The following is an 18,398-nucleotide window of genomic DNA, read 5'->3' as shown; positions in this document are numbered from 1 at the left end:
CAGCTAAGTAAGTAATCTTTGAGCACCTGATACATAAGAGGGAAACATCTAGGTGGAGTTTACATAGCAGTATAGGAAACATCCTTTTCTTATGCATTACACCTGGATGAATTCTCTTACTTGTAAAAGAGGCGGCACCTGAACACTCAGTGGAGCGTCTGGAATGTTAGAATTATGCCTAATTTAGATGACAAAACCTCTTTAATATCTCTGACCTTACATGACGTTTGAAATTTAACAAAACCTTTGGCCGAATATGTGAATTAAAATTTTATCTTTGAAATCCAAATTATGGTGGGATCGTTTTATTGAATTTTAAACTTTAACCTTTTTTGAAAACCTTTTTTTAATGCTGTTTTTATTTTTAAAAGGAGCTTTAGATTAAATACATTTTACATAAAAAATGTAGGGGATTCCCATATACCCAACCCCCTCCCCTCCTACACTTTCCTGCATTAGCATCTTTCATTAGTGTGGTACATTTGTTACAATTGATGAACACATATTTAAGCATTTCTACTAACCATGGTCTATAGTTTACATTATGTTTTATACTTTACACTGCAAAATTTTGTAGGTTTTGACAAAATGTATAATGCCTGGTATCCATCATTGTAATACATGCAGAATGATTCCAATGTCTCAAAAATGCCCCATGTTACACCTATTGTTCCCTCTCCCTCCCTTCAGAACCTCTGGTAACCACTGTCTTTAAGTCAATATTACAATTACAAGTTCTTCCATTGCTAAAATAATAATGTCTATTTTAATCCATAGCTGCATTCTCCCCTTAGATTTATATATGTCCCAGTGACTTAAATCTTCCAGCTCTTCATATGCTAGGTGAGCCTTGAACCTCCGCAGAGTTGCAGCAAACACCTACTCTCCAATTCATCATACTCACCCAGGACAACTAACAAAAGGATGATGATGTACAACACCCAACCCAAGAACCAGAGAGTATCTTCAACTTTAAGCAAGACCATTCCATTCATCTGCCCCAGGACATCTAAGTCCCCTCTCAATCAAAAGCAGAGTAGGCATCACAATCCTCAAGACTGAGTAATAGAAAAACATTAGGGGGCATGCAATTTGTATACCTTTTTTACCCAGGAAACCTACTTCCAGGAATTGATTTTATGGAAATAATAAGAAATTGAATCACAGAGGGGCTCATGCAAAAAAAGAAAAAAAAAAAAAAAAGCAAAAGCTATCTAAATACCAAGAGATAAATAGTGACAAAATAAAAATGATACATGAGTACAGTGGTATACTATGCAGACTTTAAACATGACATTGTAGAAAATTATAAATTGAAATGGAAGGAAGCTCACAAAGATGTTTTGAAACATATATAATGCTATTTAAGCGTTACTGTTTTGTTTAAACCTCTTTGGAGGTGTGCTTTTAAGTTTTTATTACTAAAGCAAATATATTGTCTTAAAAATTCAACTTTACAAAAATTTGTAAGATGGTCAGTGACTACACACCCCTCTTAACTCATTAATCCTGAAAAAAAAATTAACTGCCATTGATATTTTGATGTATATTCTTCCAGATTTTTCATACAAATTTTTTTCAAAAATGGGATCATACTAAATCCTTCTGCAACTTCTTTTTCTTATTTAAAAATATACTTTAGATTGCTTTCTAAGTATGCACCTGATTATCTTTTAAAAGTATTCTTATTGAGAAGGGCATATAAAGGAATATGTAAAAACATATACATAGAAAGAGATTTTAAAGAATCATTATGAAGTAGATACTCACGCAAACTACCAACCAGTTTAAGTAGAAAATTGCCAGTTCCTAAGAAGAACTTAATGTGATCATCTAATATTATCTACCTTCCTCTCCCAGAGTGATTATTCTCTCCAGGCATAATAACTATCCCCTCACTTTTCCAAATTTTTTCTATTTATATATGAGTATATATAATGAATATCATTAATTACATTATTTTTGTTTTTGTTTCAAATTTTATATAAACAGAAGCATACACATATTTTATTATTTATTTTGCTCAATATTACATCTGTAAGAACTAGTGATGTTAATGTGTATAACTGTAGTTCCTTTATTTTCCTACAATTTATTTATTGAATTTCCTCTTGATAGATATTTGGATTACTTCTAACTTTTTGCTGTTTTGAACAATGCTATATGAAATTTTTGTATATATTTCCTGGCAAGTTTCTCCAGGTGATAAATCTAGGGTTTGAACTGTTGGGCCATAGAATATGTACATATGCAGCCTGAATAGGTAATGTCAAACTGTTTTCCGAAGGGATCAAACCAATTGACAAACTTACCAGCAGAGGATGATTATTCTCTTACTTCATATTATCACTAGCATTTGTACATCAGACTTTTTATTTTTCCAAACTGGTGGGCATGAAGATTTATCACATTATGATTTTAATTTGCATTTACCTAGTTACTAAAGGATGACCATCTTTTCATACACATTGAGCCATTGGAGCTCCTCATTTGGTGAAATACATTTTTATTTTTCTACTGAATTTTTAGTCTACTTTTACTGATTCATATTAATTATTTCAATATATTATCAATAATATAGCTGAAATAGTAATAACAATAATAATTCACTTATACCAGTCTTTCATGTGCCAGGAACTGTTCTAAGATTTTATTATCTCCTTTATCTTCACAAGAGCCTAGGGGATAAGTAAAATTAATTTAGTTTTACAAATGAGGGAACTATTATTTGTGTGAAGAAATCAGGCACCAATTTTTTTATTATTATTTTATTTACTCCCCCCCTTGTTGCAGCTTGTTTGTTGTCTGCTCTCTGTGTACACTTGCTGCGCACTCTTCTGTGTATGTGGATTTTTTTTACTTGTCTCCCTTTTTGTTATGTCACCTTGCTGATTGCTCTCTGTAGTGCTTGTGGGCTGGCAGCTCTCTGTGACATGCAGCCAAGCCTGCCTTCACAAGGAGGCCCTGGGACAAGAACCCAGGGCCTCCCATATGGTAGATGGGAGCCCAACTGATTGAACTACAGCCATTTCCCTAGGCATCAATTTTAATTGTTTCTTTGAATAATATATCTTTTAAAAAGTTGATAATTTAAATGTTTTCCCTTTTCTTTGGTTTATCCTTTTTGCTGTGGCATGCGTAAGTTCGATTTTCCTTGTATTTAGAATATTTGAGGCTTATAGTTTTAACAGAATATATGGTTTCACGTATTCCATTAGTTGTGGAAAATTCTTATATCTCTACATATACTTCTTTCTGCCTCACTCTATCTTCTTTCCTTTAGGGACTGAATTACAAAACTGTTAGACATTTTTCATATGAATATCTTTTTTGTATATTGAAATGTATCTAGCAGAGATTAATTTTTAATTCATCTTAATTTTAAATAATTAACAAATTTAAATTCAAATATTCATTTTTGCTAGTGGTTATGGTATTAGACACAGGTCTATCTATTTTCTTCTGACCTATATTCCAGTTAACTAATTCCATTGAATCTAATCTTCTGTTGAAACTACTCATGAGACTTTTATTTCAATTAGTATACTTTTCAGTTCTAGAATTTCCATTTCATTGTTTTACATGGTTTCTAGATTTCAGACAAAATTTTATTTCATGTCATATAATTTCTGATCATATTAATTATTGCTACTTTAAAGTTCATATCTGATCACACCAAAGTATTTATCTCTTATGGGTTTATTCTATTATCTTTTTTTATCTCTTAGTTAACATTTAATCCCAGTTCATGTTCTTTAAACACTGGGTATTGTGAATAAAATGATTAGAAAGAAAATCCAATTAGGACTTGAAGTGTTTCACAGATGAGTCCTTGTGAAGTCTGACCTATTTTCAATACACTTTTTCTCCTATGAAATACTTCTTGGTTTCAGTTTCAAGTTTCCTCCTCTACAGGATCTGAATCCAATTTTTGTTCCCAAAGCATCATGAGGCTATTCTGGACCCCTTGCCCTTCCAAATAAATTTCATAATTAGCTTTTCCAATTCAGTAAAAAATGCTGTTATAATTTTTCTTGGTATTGAGTTAAATCTGCAGATCAATTTGGGTAAGACAGACTTAATGATGTTTAGTCTTCTGATCCATGAACATGTAATAGCCTTCCATTTATTCAGGTTTTCTTTGATTTCCTTTAAAATTTTTTGTGTAATTTTCTGTGTATAATTCCTTTACATCTTTAGTTAAGTTTATTCCTAGATATTTGACGATTTTAGTTGCTATCATAAATGGAATTTTTTTCTTGATTTCTTCCTCAAATTGCTCATTATTGGTATACAGAAATTCTACTTATTTTTGCAGGTTGATCTTATAGCCTACCACTTTACTGAACTTGTTTATAAGCTCCAGAAGCTTTGTTGTAGATTTTTCAGTGTATAGGATCATTTCATCTGAAAACAGTGAGATTTTTACTTCTCCCTTTCCAATTTGGATGCCTTGTTTTTATTTTTTATTTTTTGCCCAAGTGCTTGAGCAGGTACTTCCAATATAAGGTTAAATAAAAGCAGTGACAGTAGGCATTCTTTCCTTGTTCCAGATCTTAAAGGGAGAGTCTTTAGCATTTCAACATTGACTTTAATGTTAGCTGTGGGTTTTTCATGTATACCCTTTATCATGTTAAGGAAGTTTCTTTCTATTCCTATCTTTAGAAGTATTTTTATCAAGAAAGAGTGTTGCATCTTGTCAAATGCTTTCTTTGCATCAATAGACATATATTGGAATTTTTTTTTCTTTTGATCTGTTGATGTGATATATTCACTAATTTTCTTATGGTGAAACATACTAACTTACCTAGGATATAACCCACTTGATCATGGTGTATAATTCATTTGATATGATGTTGAACACAATTGAAAAATATTTTGTTGAGGATTTTAGCATCAGAATTCATTAGAGAGATTGGTCTGTGGTTTTCTTTTCTTGTGGCATTTATGTGGTTTTGGTGTTAGGGTGATTTGGCATCATAGAATGAATTAGGCAATGTTCCATCCACTTCTATTTTTGAAAGAGTTTAAGCAGGATTGGTGTTAGTTCTTTCTGGAATGATAGGTAGTATTCATCTGTGAAGTCATCTAGTCCTGGACTTTTCTAGTCCTAGTTGTGAGGTTCTTGATGACTAATTCAATCTCACTACTTTTGATTGGTCTGTTGAGTTCTTATATTGCTTCTTTCATCAATGTAGGTTGCTTATACATTTCTAGAAACTTGTCCTTTTCATCTAAATTATCTGTCTTGTTGGCAAGAAAGTTTTCAAATTATCCTTTTATGATGCTCTTTATTTTTGTGGGATCAGTAGTGATATCCTCTTTCATTTTTAAATTTTATTTATTTGCATATTGTATCCTTTTTTCTTTTCTAGCCCAGCTAAGGATTGGTCAATGTTATTAATTTTCTAATTAAAAACAGATTTTGTTTTTTTAAATTTTTCCAGCTTTTTAAAATCTCAATTTCATTTAATTCTGCTCCAATCTTTATTTCCTTCCTTCTGCTTTCTTAGGGATTAGTTTGTTGCTCTTTTTCTAGTTTCTCCAGGTGTGCAGTTAGGACTTTGATTTTAGCTCTTTCTTCTTTTTTAATATATTCATTTATGGCTGTAAATTTCCCTCTCAGCACCTCTTTAACTGCATCCCATAGGTTTTAATAAGTTGTGTTCTCATTTTCATTAATTTCATTCTTTTGAAATTTCCTCCTTGACCCACTGGTTATTTAAGAGTGTGTTTTTAACTTTGTGCCTATTCTGGTTCTTTGCCCCTTATTAATTCCAGTTTCATTCCATTGTGGTCACCGAAATTACTTTGTATAATTTTAGTCTTTCAATATTTGTTGAGAGTTGTTCTGTGACCTGTGACCTAGCATGTGGTCTATCCTGGAGAACAATCCATGTGCACTTGAGAAGAATGTATATCCTGCTGAATTTGGTATAATGTTCTATATCTGTCTATTCTACTTCCTCTAACGTATTATTTGAGGTCTCTTTTTATTTAAACCTCTTTGAAATGCTCTGTCTATTGGCAATATTGCTATATTAAGGCCCCTTACTATGATTGTAGAGGCATATATTTCTCCCCTTAGTTTAGGAATTGTTTGACTCACATATTTTGGAGAGCTTAATCCATTAACATTCATTGTTATTACTGTCAAGACAATACTTACATTAGCCATTTTTTCTTTAAGTTTATGTATGTCATATTTTGTTTTTATTTCTCTTTTTATCCTTTTACTTACTTTTACTAATAATATTCCTTTCTACATTTTCCTCCAACCTTCTCATTCCTGCTTTTACCCTTTATCCTGCAGAACTCCCTTAAGTATTTCTTAAAGGGCAAGACTCTTGTTGACAAACTCTCTCAATTTCTGTTTATCTGTGAATATTTTGAATTATCCCTCTCTTTTTTAGTCAATTAGATTGCCTTTTTTAAAAAATTTATTTCTCTCACCTTCCCTAGCCTCCCCCCCCCCCCAAGCTGTCTGCTCTGTGTCCATTCACTGTGTGTTCATCTGTGTCTGCCTTTATTCTTGTCAGCGGTACCTGGAATCTGTGTTTCTTTTTTTGTTGCATCATCTTGCTTTGTCACCTCTTCATGTGGCACCATTCTTGAGCAGGCTGCACTTTTTTTGCCCTGGGCAGCTCTCCTTACGGGGCGCACACTTCGTGCATGGAGCACCCCTACATAGGGGACACCCCTGTGTGGCATGGCACTCCTTGCACACATCAGCACTGTGTGTGGGCCAGCTCATCACATGGGTCAGGAGGCCCTGGGTTTGAACCCTGGACCTCCCATGTGGTAGGCAGACACTCTATTTGTTGAGTCAAATCCACTTCCCCGTTCCTCTTTTCTGAATGCCAACTTTGCTGGATACAGAATTCTTGGCTGGCAGGTTTTTCTTTTAGCACCTTAACTGTGTCATACCACTTCTTTCTTGCCTCCATGGTTTCAGATGATAAATCAGCACTTAATCTTATTGAGCTTTCCTTATATGTGATGGATCTCTTTTCTCTTGCTGCTTTCAGATTTTTTCTTTTTCTTGAGCATTTGAAATTCTGTCTCAAGGTAGGTCTTTAGGATTTATTCTGTTTGGAGTGTGCTGCACTTCCTGGATATGTATATCCATGTTCCACAGAAAAGTTGGGAAATAATTGGTCATTATTTGCTCCAACCCTCCTTCTGTCCCCTTTCCCTGCTCTTCTCCCTCTGAGATGCCTATAATGTGTATGCTTGTGTGTTTTCATTCAATTCCCTGAGTTCCTGATGAATTTGTCTATTTTTTAAATCTATCTCTTCTACTATCTCTGCAATGTCAGTTGATCTATCTTCAATGTCAATAATTCTTTCCTCTGCCTGTTCAAATCTGCTGCCATGTGCTTTCAACATATTTTTAATTTCTTGCATTGTGCCTTTCATCACCATCAGATTTGCTATCTTTTTATGTATGTTTACAATTTCTTCTGTATGTTCCCCTAGTATCTTCAATATCCTTAATCTCTTCCTTCACTTTATTAAATTGGTTCATGATATTTGTTGGAACATCCTTGATTAGTTCCACATTCTGCATCTGCTCCTGCTTTTTAGTTTGTTGACTAGACTGGGCCATGTCTTCCTGTTTCTAGTGTGGCTTTTAATTTTTTGCTGGTGTCTATGCAATCTGTTTATCTTTATAGTTTTATTAAGTTGTTTAGCTTCTCTTTCTACTCTAGGGTTTTATTTCGTTTTGTTTTGTGTTAAGGGTCCTCTTTGACACTTGGTTCAACTTATTCTATATCTTCCTGTAGTTTCTGGAGGAGGAGTGCAGCCTGCCTTTCCCCACTCAGTCATCTTGGATTACCATGACTATGTTTTAAGGCCTCCATATTCTGTGATGTGGTAAAACGTACCCACCTCTTCCCAAGTTCCCTCCAAAAACTACATCTTATTACCTCATCATGGTCATATTCCAGAAGCTTGTCAAATAAATCAGGTCCCAGTGTGGGTGATGAACTTTGAGTTCCATTCCTCTACCTTGGCTTGTCTCAGTGAATCCATGTGAACTAAAGTGATAAATTATCTGCCGCTCACAAACTGATCATACAATTGTTGAGCAGATATAGACAATTGCAGTAGACATACCTGTTCAAATAGTGGAATGTAGGAATTACACAACAGATAACATGATATTGGTCTCAAAGTGACTTGCACCACAGGTAATGCAAATAATAATGAATAATTACAGTGAGTTGTTAGGACACTAGTAATTTATACAGCTTGATAAACATTCTAAAGTAATGTTTCTGTGTGTGCATGTGTGCATGCACACATGAATGTTGCATTAATGTATAAATGTTTGTACAAATGCAAATGGATGATTAAAATTTTTATCATGTTCTATTTATACTAAGTTTTTAATCATTCGACTTTGGTAGTTAAAACATCTAAATTTTAGAGGTAACATTAATCTGAAACAAATCAAACCCAGCTACCCTGGATAAATCATCTTCTGCTGTAGCATAGTCTCTCTTCTTTTAAAATCCACAAGTTATATTATATAATATCTAACAAGTTTGGGTCATAACTACCAAAGCCTTGCTCCAACATACTAGGTAGAACATGCCTCCTTACATTTTACATGAAAGATAACATCAGTATATAATACCTAAGATCATCATGATATTGGATACCTCATGGCTAATAAAGTTCTATAAGATATTTTCATTGCTTTAATTTTAATTCTAAAGGAATCAAAAAGTCTCCATTTTGGTCTATAAAAGAATATCAGTGCCTTTTCTAATACTGCCATAAATAAGATAGCAATTGACAGATTTACTGTTGATCTATGGTTAATTTGAACTTGTTGTTTGAATATAGGAAAAGTGGTGAAAGGAACCTGACAGCTCTGAAAAGATATATGGTCTGGAACTTTACTATATCACTCATGTTAAATTAAGATGACATTATTCTTTATGACTTATATCAGAGTTAGAAAGAGACACAGTAAGGTCCTGTTCTTCAGAAATAGTAGAAACAGAAATAAGGAGTCTCCTGAATCACTGATTTATTTGCCACCATGAAATTAGTAGCCTCTAATCTGAGGTGTGCTGACTGGTGATGACCATATGTGTTTGCCTGTTCATGGTTACTGATATTTGCATCTATATGAGGAAACATTAAAGTTTACCGTTCATTTAGATGATTTGCTGTATATGAGAGAAATCCTGTTTATCTTTCTATTTTATCATGTTTCTACTATGATTCCAATATTTTGCAAACTTATATGTCAAAGAAGTAGTCTTTAGCAATCTTGAAAGACATTTGTTGATACTGTAAATAGATATTCTAACAGTATATCATTGGCTAACCTATTTTGAAGTAAAATATAGCACAGATCAAGACACCCAACCATAAGACAAATTTTATTTGGTGTTTTTAATATGCCAATAATTGTCTGACTTTACAAATGTATCTTTATATACTCATAAGAACTCATGACTATGTGGTATTATGATCCTAAGTTTATATTTTTAAAAAACTAAGGCAAACTATTGGTTTTGGGAACATTTCAGGAGGAGTAACAGTATAAACAGACACATACGATAGAAACCTCATGTTGTATGTGGGGAAATACAAGCAATTCTTTGTGGTTGGAGCTTGAAGTTTAAGATAGTAAACTTTTGAGAGATGATGCTGGATGAGCAAACAGTGATCATTTTATTGAGATTTGTATGTCCTTTTATGGACTGGGAAGCCAATATTTGTTATACTGTATTAAATTGAAAATTGAAATATTTGCTGATATTGCATATAACATATAGAGACAGAGGTGCCAGCAAGATGATGGAGTGAGAAACTCCTGGGTTCTATCCCTACATACCAACATTGTAAAACTATCAGGCACTGGCAGAACCAATTGTTTTTTTCAGATTTTTTTATTTTTATTTTTTGAAAATTTTTATTATTTTTTAAAAGATACATAGATCACACAAAATGTTACATTAAAAAATATAAGAGGTTCCCATATACCCCACTCCCCACACCCCCCACTCCTCCCACATCAACAATTTCTTTCATTAGTGTGGTACATTTATTGCATTTGATAAGTACATTTTGGAGCTTTGCTACACAGCATGCATTATAATTTATGTTGTAGTTTACTCTCTCTCCCAGTTCATTCAGTGGGTTATGGCAGAATATATAATGTCCTGCATATGTCCCTCCGGTATCATTAAGGACAACTCCAAGTCCCAAAAATCATACCCCTTTTTCCCTCTCTCTGCCCTTAGCAACTCCCATGGCCCCACTGTCTCCACATCAATGATATAATTTCTTCCATTGCAATTTTCTCAAAGCCCTGGAAAATAGTTAAAGAGTTTCAGTAACTTGCAGAGTGCTGAATCAAGAAATCAACAATTTTTAAGGGGTAAGAAACTTTTGTGTCATCTCTACTGGCCCTTCCCCCACCTGCCCACATTCTCAGTAGCAGTTTCTGGTCATGGATTCCAGAAGTAGAGTAATTCTTATGTACATATTGGGGTGAATGTATGTCTGTACCAATCCACTAGCTGGAAACTTGCAGAACAGATCCAGAGCACTCATCTCTGCTTCACCACTCCCAAAACTTGCTCTGGACAAAGATGAGTAGAAGCAGTGGGCAGGGATGCTAAAACACTGTAAGAAAACAATTAAACCACAGTTTCCTGGGGCAAAGGATTATCATTTACATCAATAGTAGCTGGGACCAGTAGGAAGTGCTGTGAATTTCCTGGGGGAAGCTGGGTGCATACCGAGTACCTGTGTATATGGGAGTACTGATAAAGCCGCATAGGGATGCCCAGGACAAGATGCATTTTCAGGAAAGACCTGAGAGGACAGGACCCTGTGCTTTTTTTTGCCTCAGGCTGTTTGTTAAGCCCACTGTAAGGCTGGCTAAGTAATAAAGGAGAGCATAAGCACAAAGCCAATCTGTAAGGACAAGGAAAAACATTTTCTTTAGTTTGTTGGTTTTTTGTCAGCTCCTGGCATTCCAGATAATTTCTGTCACACCACTAGTTGAATACAAGTTTAAGGAATAGAGACTTCAATAACTACAAATATCAAGATACAGTCTTTGCATAAATAGTTTGGAACATCACTAAACAAATAGACTACTATAAACTTTGACAGTAAGGAGGCAAAAAACACACAACATATCCTCTGGAAGATGGAGAATCTGATTTCTGGAGTTAACAAGTTAAAAATATCCAAATATCCAGATTTTAACAAAATTGCAAGGGATACAGGAAAATCAGGAAATATGATCCTTTCAAAGGAACAAGATAAAGCAATAGATACCACCAATGAGGCAAACAAGTCTTTGGACTTACCAAACAAAATCTGGGAAAAAAACCTGTTTTAGTTATGTTTAAAGAACTAAAGGAATTCAGGAAAATTATATATGAGTAAAATGAGAATTTCAGTGAAGATACAGACTGTAGCAGTTTGATATAGTTATGAATTCCAAAAATATATATTGGATTATGGTTGTAAACTGGTCTGTCCTTAGACATGACTAAATTATGATTAGAGCTTTGATTGGGCCAGGTTAGTAGGTTGTTGCGTCCCCACCCCATGGTGGGTGGGATCTCACAGATAAAAGGCATGGCAAAGGATCAAGTTAGAGTTTTTGATGCTGGAGTTTTGAGCTGGAGCCCAAGAAGTGACCACATAGGAGAAGAACACAGAGGTATAGAGATGGCTCCTTACACATAGCAGAAGCCCTGGGGAGAGAGACAGAGCCATTTGCCTGGTAGTCTACAGCTGCCCTTGTGGAGTGAGCACAGCATCTAAGCCTGGAGAGAAATGCAGCCCCAGGAAGAGAGGAACCCAAGAAGCCTGAACTCTTGCCAGATGTCAGCAGCCATTTTGCCCCAACATGTGGCAATAGACTTTGGTGAGGGAAGGTAACTTATGTTTTATGGCCTGGTAATTGTAAGCCTCTACCCCAAATAAATACCTTTTATAAAAGCCAACAGATTTCTGGTATTTTTCATCAGCACCCCTTTGGCTGACTAATGCACAGACATTATAAAAAGGAACCAAACAGAGGTAAAATTTTTAAAAATTGCCCAGAAGTTTTCAATAGTGGAATGGAATTGCCTGAATAAAGAATCTGAAATGGAAGATAAGGCAATTGAAATAGCACAGTCTGAAGAACAGAAAGAAAATGAAGAAAAGTGAACAGAGCCTAAGAGACCTGTGGGACACCATCAAGCATACCAATATTTGCACTATGGTGCACTATGAGACACATTATAATTGAACTGTTAATACCAAAAAACAAGAGAAAATCCTGAAAAGAGCAAGAGAGAAGTGAAACATCATGTACAAGGAAGACTCAATAAAAGTAAGTGTTGAGTTCTCAGCAGAAACCATGGAGGCAAGAAAGCAGTGGGATGACATATTTAAGATGCTGAAAAAAATTGTCAACCAATTCAATATCTGGTGAAACTGTTTTTTTTTTAAATGAGGGAGAGATTAAGATAGTCCACAATAAACAAAAATGGAGGGAATGTGTCACCAAAAGACCTGCTAAAGGCAGTTCTTCAGGTTGAAAGAAAAGAACACTAGACAGTAGTTTGAAGACATATAAAGAAATAAATACCTCTGATAAAGATAACTACATGGATATATATAAATGCCAGAACTTTTACATTTTTGAATTATAGCATCACTTTTTATTTCTAACAAGATCTAAATATGAATTAATAAATGTAATTTTTAAGCTGTGGTGTTAGCACACACTATATAAAGGTGTAATTTGTGACAAGAACAATCCAAAGTGACAGTGCAGAAGGAATTAGGAACATAGTTTGTGTATACTATTGACATTAATTTGGTAACAAAACAAATTACATTGCTATAGATTTAAAATGTTAAATTTAAATAAAAGAAAATGTATGAAAAATATACACTGAAGGAAAAGAGAAGGAATTAAGGAATTATAAAGAGTTCATCACAAAAGATCAACTTAATACAAAACAAAGTGATAATAGAAGAATTGAAGAATAGAAAATGCATAACACTTAAAAAACCAAATAGCAAAATTGCAGAAGTCAGTCCTATGTTATCAGTAGTTACCTTAAATATAAATGAGTTCAAATCTCCAATCAAAAAGCAGAGATTGGCAGAATGGATAAAAAAGCATGACCTATCTGTGAACTGTTTGTAAGAGACTCATCTTAAATTCAAAGACACAAGTAGGTTTAAAGTGAAAGCATGGTACAAATTCCATGCAAATAATGAAGAAGGACAGCTCTTATACCAATACCAGACAAAAGAAACATTTAATCAAAAGGTTGAATGGGACCTCACATATATATTTTTAATGTAATATTATTACAAAGTCAATAAAAAATAAAAAAATTAAAAAAAAAAAAAAAAAAAGGGACAAAGAAAGACATGATATATTGATTAAAAGGCCAAGTCATCAAGGTGACACAACTGCCATAAACATATATGCAGCCAAAAACAGAGCCCCAGATTTGAGGGGAGGCATAGACAGTTCTATATTAATAGAGAAAGATATCAATATAACACTTTCAAAAATGTACATCTAGAGGAAAATTTAAAAAGAAATAGAGGACCTGAAAAATACTATAAACCCACTAGAACCGACACATACAGAAAACTTGACCCAACAGCAACAGAATAAACATTCTTTTCAAGTGCACATGGATCATTCTTCAGAACAGACCACATGTTAGGTCACAAACAGGTCTCAGTAAATAAAACAAGATGGAATCATATAAAGCATCTTGTCTGCCCAAATGAATGGAGCTAAAAAATCAATAATAAGGAAAAAATCAGTAACAAAGAAAATTCACAAATATGTGGAAATAAATGATACCCTCTTAAGCAACCAGTAGATCAAAGAAGAAATCACAAGGCTAATTAGAAAATACCTTAAGACAAATAAAATACAACATACTAAAACCTATGATATGCAGCAAAGAAAGTGCTCAAAGGAAAATATATAGCTGTAAATGCTTACATTATAAAGCAAGGAAAATCTCGAATCAGTAAGCTAACCTCACAACTGGAAGCTTTAGAAAAAGAACAAGCTATACCCAATATGAGAACAAAGGAATAATAAAGATTAGAGCAAGGAAATGAAAGACAACTTACAGAATAGAAGAAAATATTTGGAAATCTTCTATCTAAAAAGGGTTTAAATTCAGAATAATTAAAGAACTCCTACAACAAAAAGACAACTCATTTTAAAATAACAATGGGCAAGGGAGTGTAGGTGGCTCAAGCTATTAGGCACCTCACTCCCACATCAGAGGTCCCGGATTCGGCTCCCAGTGCCTCATAAAAAGAAACAAGGAAGACAAACAGACACAGCAAGTGCAAACAACAAGGAAAGTTGGGAGAACTGAATGAATAAATAATAAATCTCTTTTAAAAATTCGGCAAAGGACTTAGACATTTCTCCAAAGAAGATGTATAAATGACCAATAAGCACATGGAAAGATGCTCAACATCCTTAGCCATTAGTGAAAGGCAAATCAAAATCATAGTGAGATATCATTTCATACTCACTAGGATGGTGATTATTTAAAAAGTGGAAAATAAGAATTGTCAAGGATGTAGAGAAATTGGAACCTTCTTGCATTGCTGATGGCAATGTAAAATGGTGCACTCACTGGGGAAAATATCTTGGCAGTTCTTCAGAAAGTTACGCATATTAATAGAACTACTATATGACCTAGAAATTCCACTTTTAGATATATACCCCAAAGAAACAAAAACAGGAGTCAAACAAATATTTGTACACCAATGTTCGTGGCAGCATTATTCACTGTAGCCTAGAGGTGGATGCAATCCAAGTGTTCACAAAAGATGAATGGATTAACAAAATGAGGTGTATAACTACAATGGAATATTATTCAGCCATAAAAAGGAATGAAGTTATTAGACATGCTACAACACGGATGAACCTTGAAGACATCAGGTTGAATGAAGTAACCCAGACACAAAAAGACAAACATTGTATGATTTTGCTTATAACGAATACTTAGAATAAGCAAATACATAGAAACAGAAAATAGATTACAGGTTATTGGGGCCTGGGTTTGGGGAAATGGAGTGGTAAAAAAAGTTTTGGTAATGAATGCCTATCATCCAGTCTCTAGACCTCTGAGACAGCTTGATTTGCTTAATTCATATCAGAGAGGTCATGTAGTATTTGTCCTTCAATGCCATTATTGTGAATGTAATTAATATAACTGCATTGCACACTTGAAAGTGGTTAAAATGGAAATTTTATGTTGTATATATGTTACTACAATAAAAAACTTGTAAACGTATATAAAGAGAAACAGGAGTAACAAATGGTATATAAATTAAAATTTCATTCCTTTTCCTTACATTCAAAAAGTTTTCCAAACTTTCTAACTAATTGTATAATTTAGAATTCCATTTATTTACTTCTACTTTAAGCTAGCTCTTTCAACTGAAATAGTCTTCTAAACCACATCAATTTGGAGGACAGGGTTAAATGGAATCTGTCATTTTAAAGAAGTAGAAAACTAGTTAATGCATTGGAAGTCTAGGCACAAGGTAAGGAAGAAACATTTCTGAAAACAATTTTCCTTGGCAAGAGATGCATTAGATCCATGTTGAGGACAATGAGACTTGTTTATGAGTGAGCACTTCACATTAAACAGAACAAGCTCATCACAAAATCATATTTTTTACATTTTATTTAAAGAACTATATTAGAATTATGGCTTTTTAAGGGTTTTCTTTAGATACAACTCATACCTGCTCTCTAGCACATGTTAGTTGCTGTCCCTGACAAAAATTTATGGAGTAGGATTACAGAATTATTGTGCCTGCATTTGAGGTGAAGATTGAAGCACATAAGTGTTTGTGAAGGATAAAAATGAAAGCCAGAGGAAATCCTGGAGAGGCACAGAATGCTAAGATCTTAAACCCAGAGCTTTGTGCTCTAAGTTCAGTAAAGAACATTCTCCCCCTGAGATAATGCAATATAGTTGAGAATGATTATTCATAATTCCTACTCAGACTTCTAGTTTATATAACTGTTACTTTGTATTTAGTTCATAGAACACCAGTCCTGAGGCTCCTATCTATTGGTTTAAAGTGTATGTTTTCCTCTGGAGACAAACAAAAGTAGGTTTAAATCCCAGTTTTGATATTTGCTACCTGACTAGCTTTGGGTGGTGGGTGGTTATTCATCTATAAGCCTAAATTTCTTTCTAACATAACCATAATAATAGAATTTACTTTTTTGTTGTTGTGTGGAATATGTGTAAGTGAAAAGCTTAACACCATGACTGGCATTGATATATAGGGGCTCTGTTTTCTTTACTCAGCGTAAATATATCTATAAAGTGTGGATATGCATTTCAAAGGAGATATATGCAGGAATTCTGTTAAGTATATGGCTGTGTCTATATGATATAAACACATATTTCACTCTTATCTGTGATAAGACAGCCATGATAGAGAAAATTGGGAATAACTCAGATAATTCTAGAAAAAATAAGAACAGAAGAGAAATCAACAGCAGCAATCACATTAAGTGCTCAGGAAGAGAAAGGATCTAACAGAAGGGACATGAAAATTCATGGATTGGTCACAAACCTCAAAAGAAGACTTGATGGCACAGAATTGATCCCCTGTATCCTGGGAGATGAAGCCCCTGGAAGACAGTAGTATAGCAGAGCTGCTCATCTGAAATCTATGTTTTTTTCTCCTTCCTGGATATTTAGGAAGACTGTTTCCCAGTCTCTCTTGCAGGTCAGTGAGATCATGTGACTGACTACTAGGCATTTGAATGTGAGTGTACTTTTGGACCTGAGGGTAAGAAGAAGAAGCATGGAGAGAGAGGAAATGGAAGTAAGGGAAAGATGGAATGAAGGAACAGGCTATCTCTGGATTATGTTTAAATTAGATCCTCAAGCTGATGTTAATTTCCTGGGAAGCAGACTTGCACGGACATTAATGTGCAGGGTGTTTACTAGAACATGCTTTCAGGATCAACACTTATGAGGGAAGGAGTGGAAACAGGACTGAGCAAGGATAAAATAAGCTATGATGCTATCTCAAGAAAAACCCGACCATTCCCATGGGGAGCTCTGTAGCTGGAATAACCCTTGAGAGTTTTCCAAGTTGGAGTGAGGAGACTGGGCTTTTAAGGCCCCCAAATAATGAATCATTAAGTGTTTGCTAGTTGCCCATGGGCAAGACATGTGACCTTGGACAAGGAACTCTCTTCAGTCATGGGAAATCTCCAGAGGGGGCTGACATATGAGGGTTGTGCTGTCAGCCCAGCAACTTGGGGGATACATTCCTCAGTCACATCAGAGTGTTCACCACAAAGCCCTTTTATTGCAGGTGATCAGGACCCCAGTATGGCTGATTAATTTAAAAAGTTGTTGAAAGAGATAAATCATTTAAAGATGGGTATCATGATTCAACATTTTGTTTCAATATAACAGCACTTGTAATGGATCGTCTATAATTTTAGTTTCTTTTAAGTGAAGAAAATTTTAAAGACATGCAAAGCTAACCAGGTATAGGATCTTGAAAAGATTTTTATAAATTTTTGTCTTGTTTCAACTTAATCTGTCTTGCTTCAACTTAATTTTAGAGAAATAACTAATACTTTCTTCCATTTATATTTTATTAGTTTTCATTAATTCTTAAATAAATAACATAAACAAAATGGGATTTTCAGATTTGGAAGGAAACATGACTGATTAATGGAAAACATAGGGTTCAAATCAGATGAAGGGAAAAACTAGAAAATGCCTAGCTGCAAATGTTTGTTCAATGTGGCACCAGTCTCTGTGATTGGGTGATCTGGCTAAATTAGCTCCCACTGCAGTTCCTGCTATGCTAATTCTGACTTTCATCTAAGAAAATTGCTGACTGCATGTTACATGATGGGAAACCAGCTGCTTCCTGCCTAGCCTTCTATATGGATCCTGTGACATGACCTCTCTTACTCACTTAGCTTCAGTGAAGGGGTAGCTCCTTTTATACTTCTCTATACTTTCCTCTTTGTACTTACAAACAATAAAGGGCTGACCTTTAGATAGTTTTAAGTCACTAGGTCCCCAGTTCAATAATACTTATTTTCAGGATAGGAATTTCAAATAGAAGATTAGCTTACTGTTGTATAAATTCATTTGGATGTTTTTATCACCACTGATAACTAGGTGCAGGAATCACTCCCTTTGAACTACGTTACCCACTAAATTTAGAGCTGTTTGATATTTGAAAGCATAGCTTTTAATCATTATTCTTTTTTCACAAGTGTGGTGCAACTTAGAAGTTACAGTGAGTTATACTAGTAAATTTTCAATTCTTATAATAAGACAAGTTAATTCAGAAATCTAGGT

The 18,398-nt window shown here is 34.3% G+C and overlaps 1 protein-coding gene across 2 annotated transcripts in view; it reads left to right on the top strand.

Moving 5' to 3' along the window:
• TNNI3K (TNNI3 interacting kinase) overlaps window positions 1-18,398 on the top strand; it is a 423,099-nt gene that overhangs the window by 155,575 nt on the left and 249,126 nt on the right. The gene's annotated exons all lie outside the window — the stretch shown is intronic.

This window comes from Dasypus novemcinctus, chromosome 9 (assembly GCF_030445035.2).
Source record: "Dasypus novemcinctus isolate mDasNov1 chromosome 9, mDasNov1.1.hap2, whole genome shotgun sequence".
NCBI classification, from domain to species: domain Eukaryota; kingdom Metazoa; phylum Chordata; class Mammalia; order Cingulata; family Dasypodidae; genus Dasypus; species Dasypus novemcinctus.
Note: the sequence above shows the minus strand (reverse complement) of the source record. Positions and strands in the feature narration are given on the sequence as shown.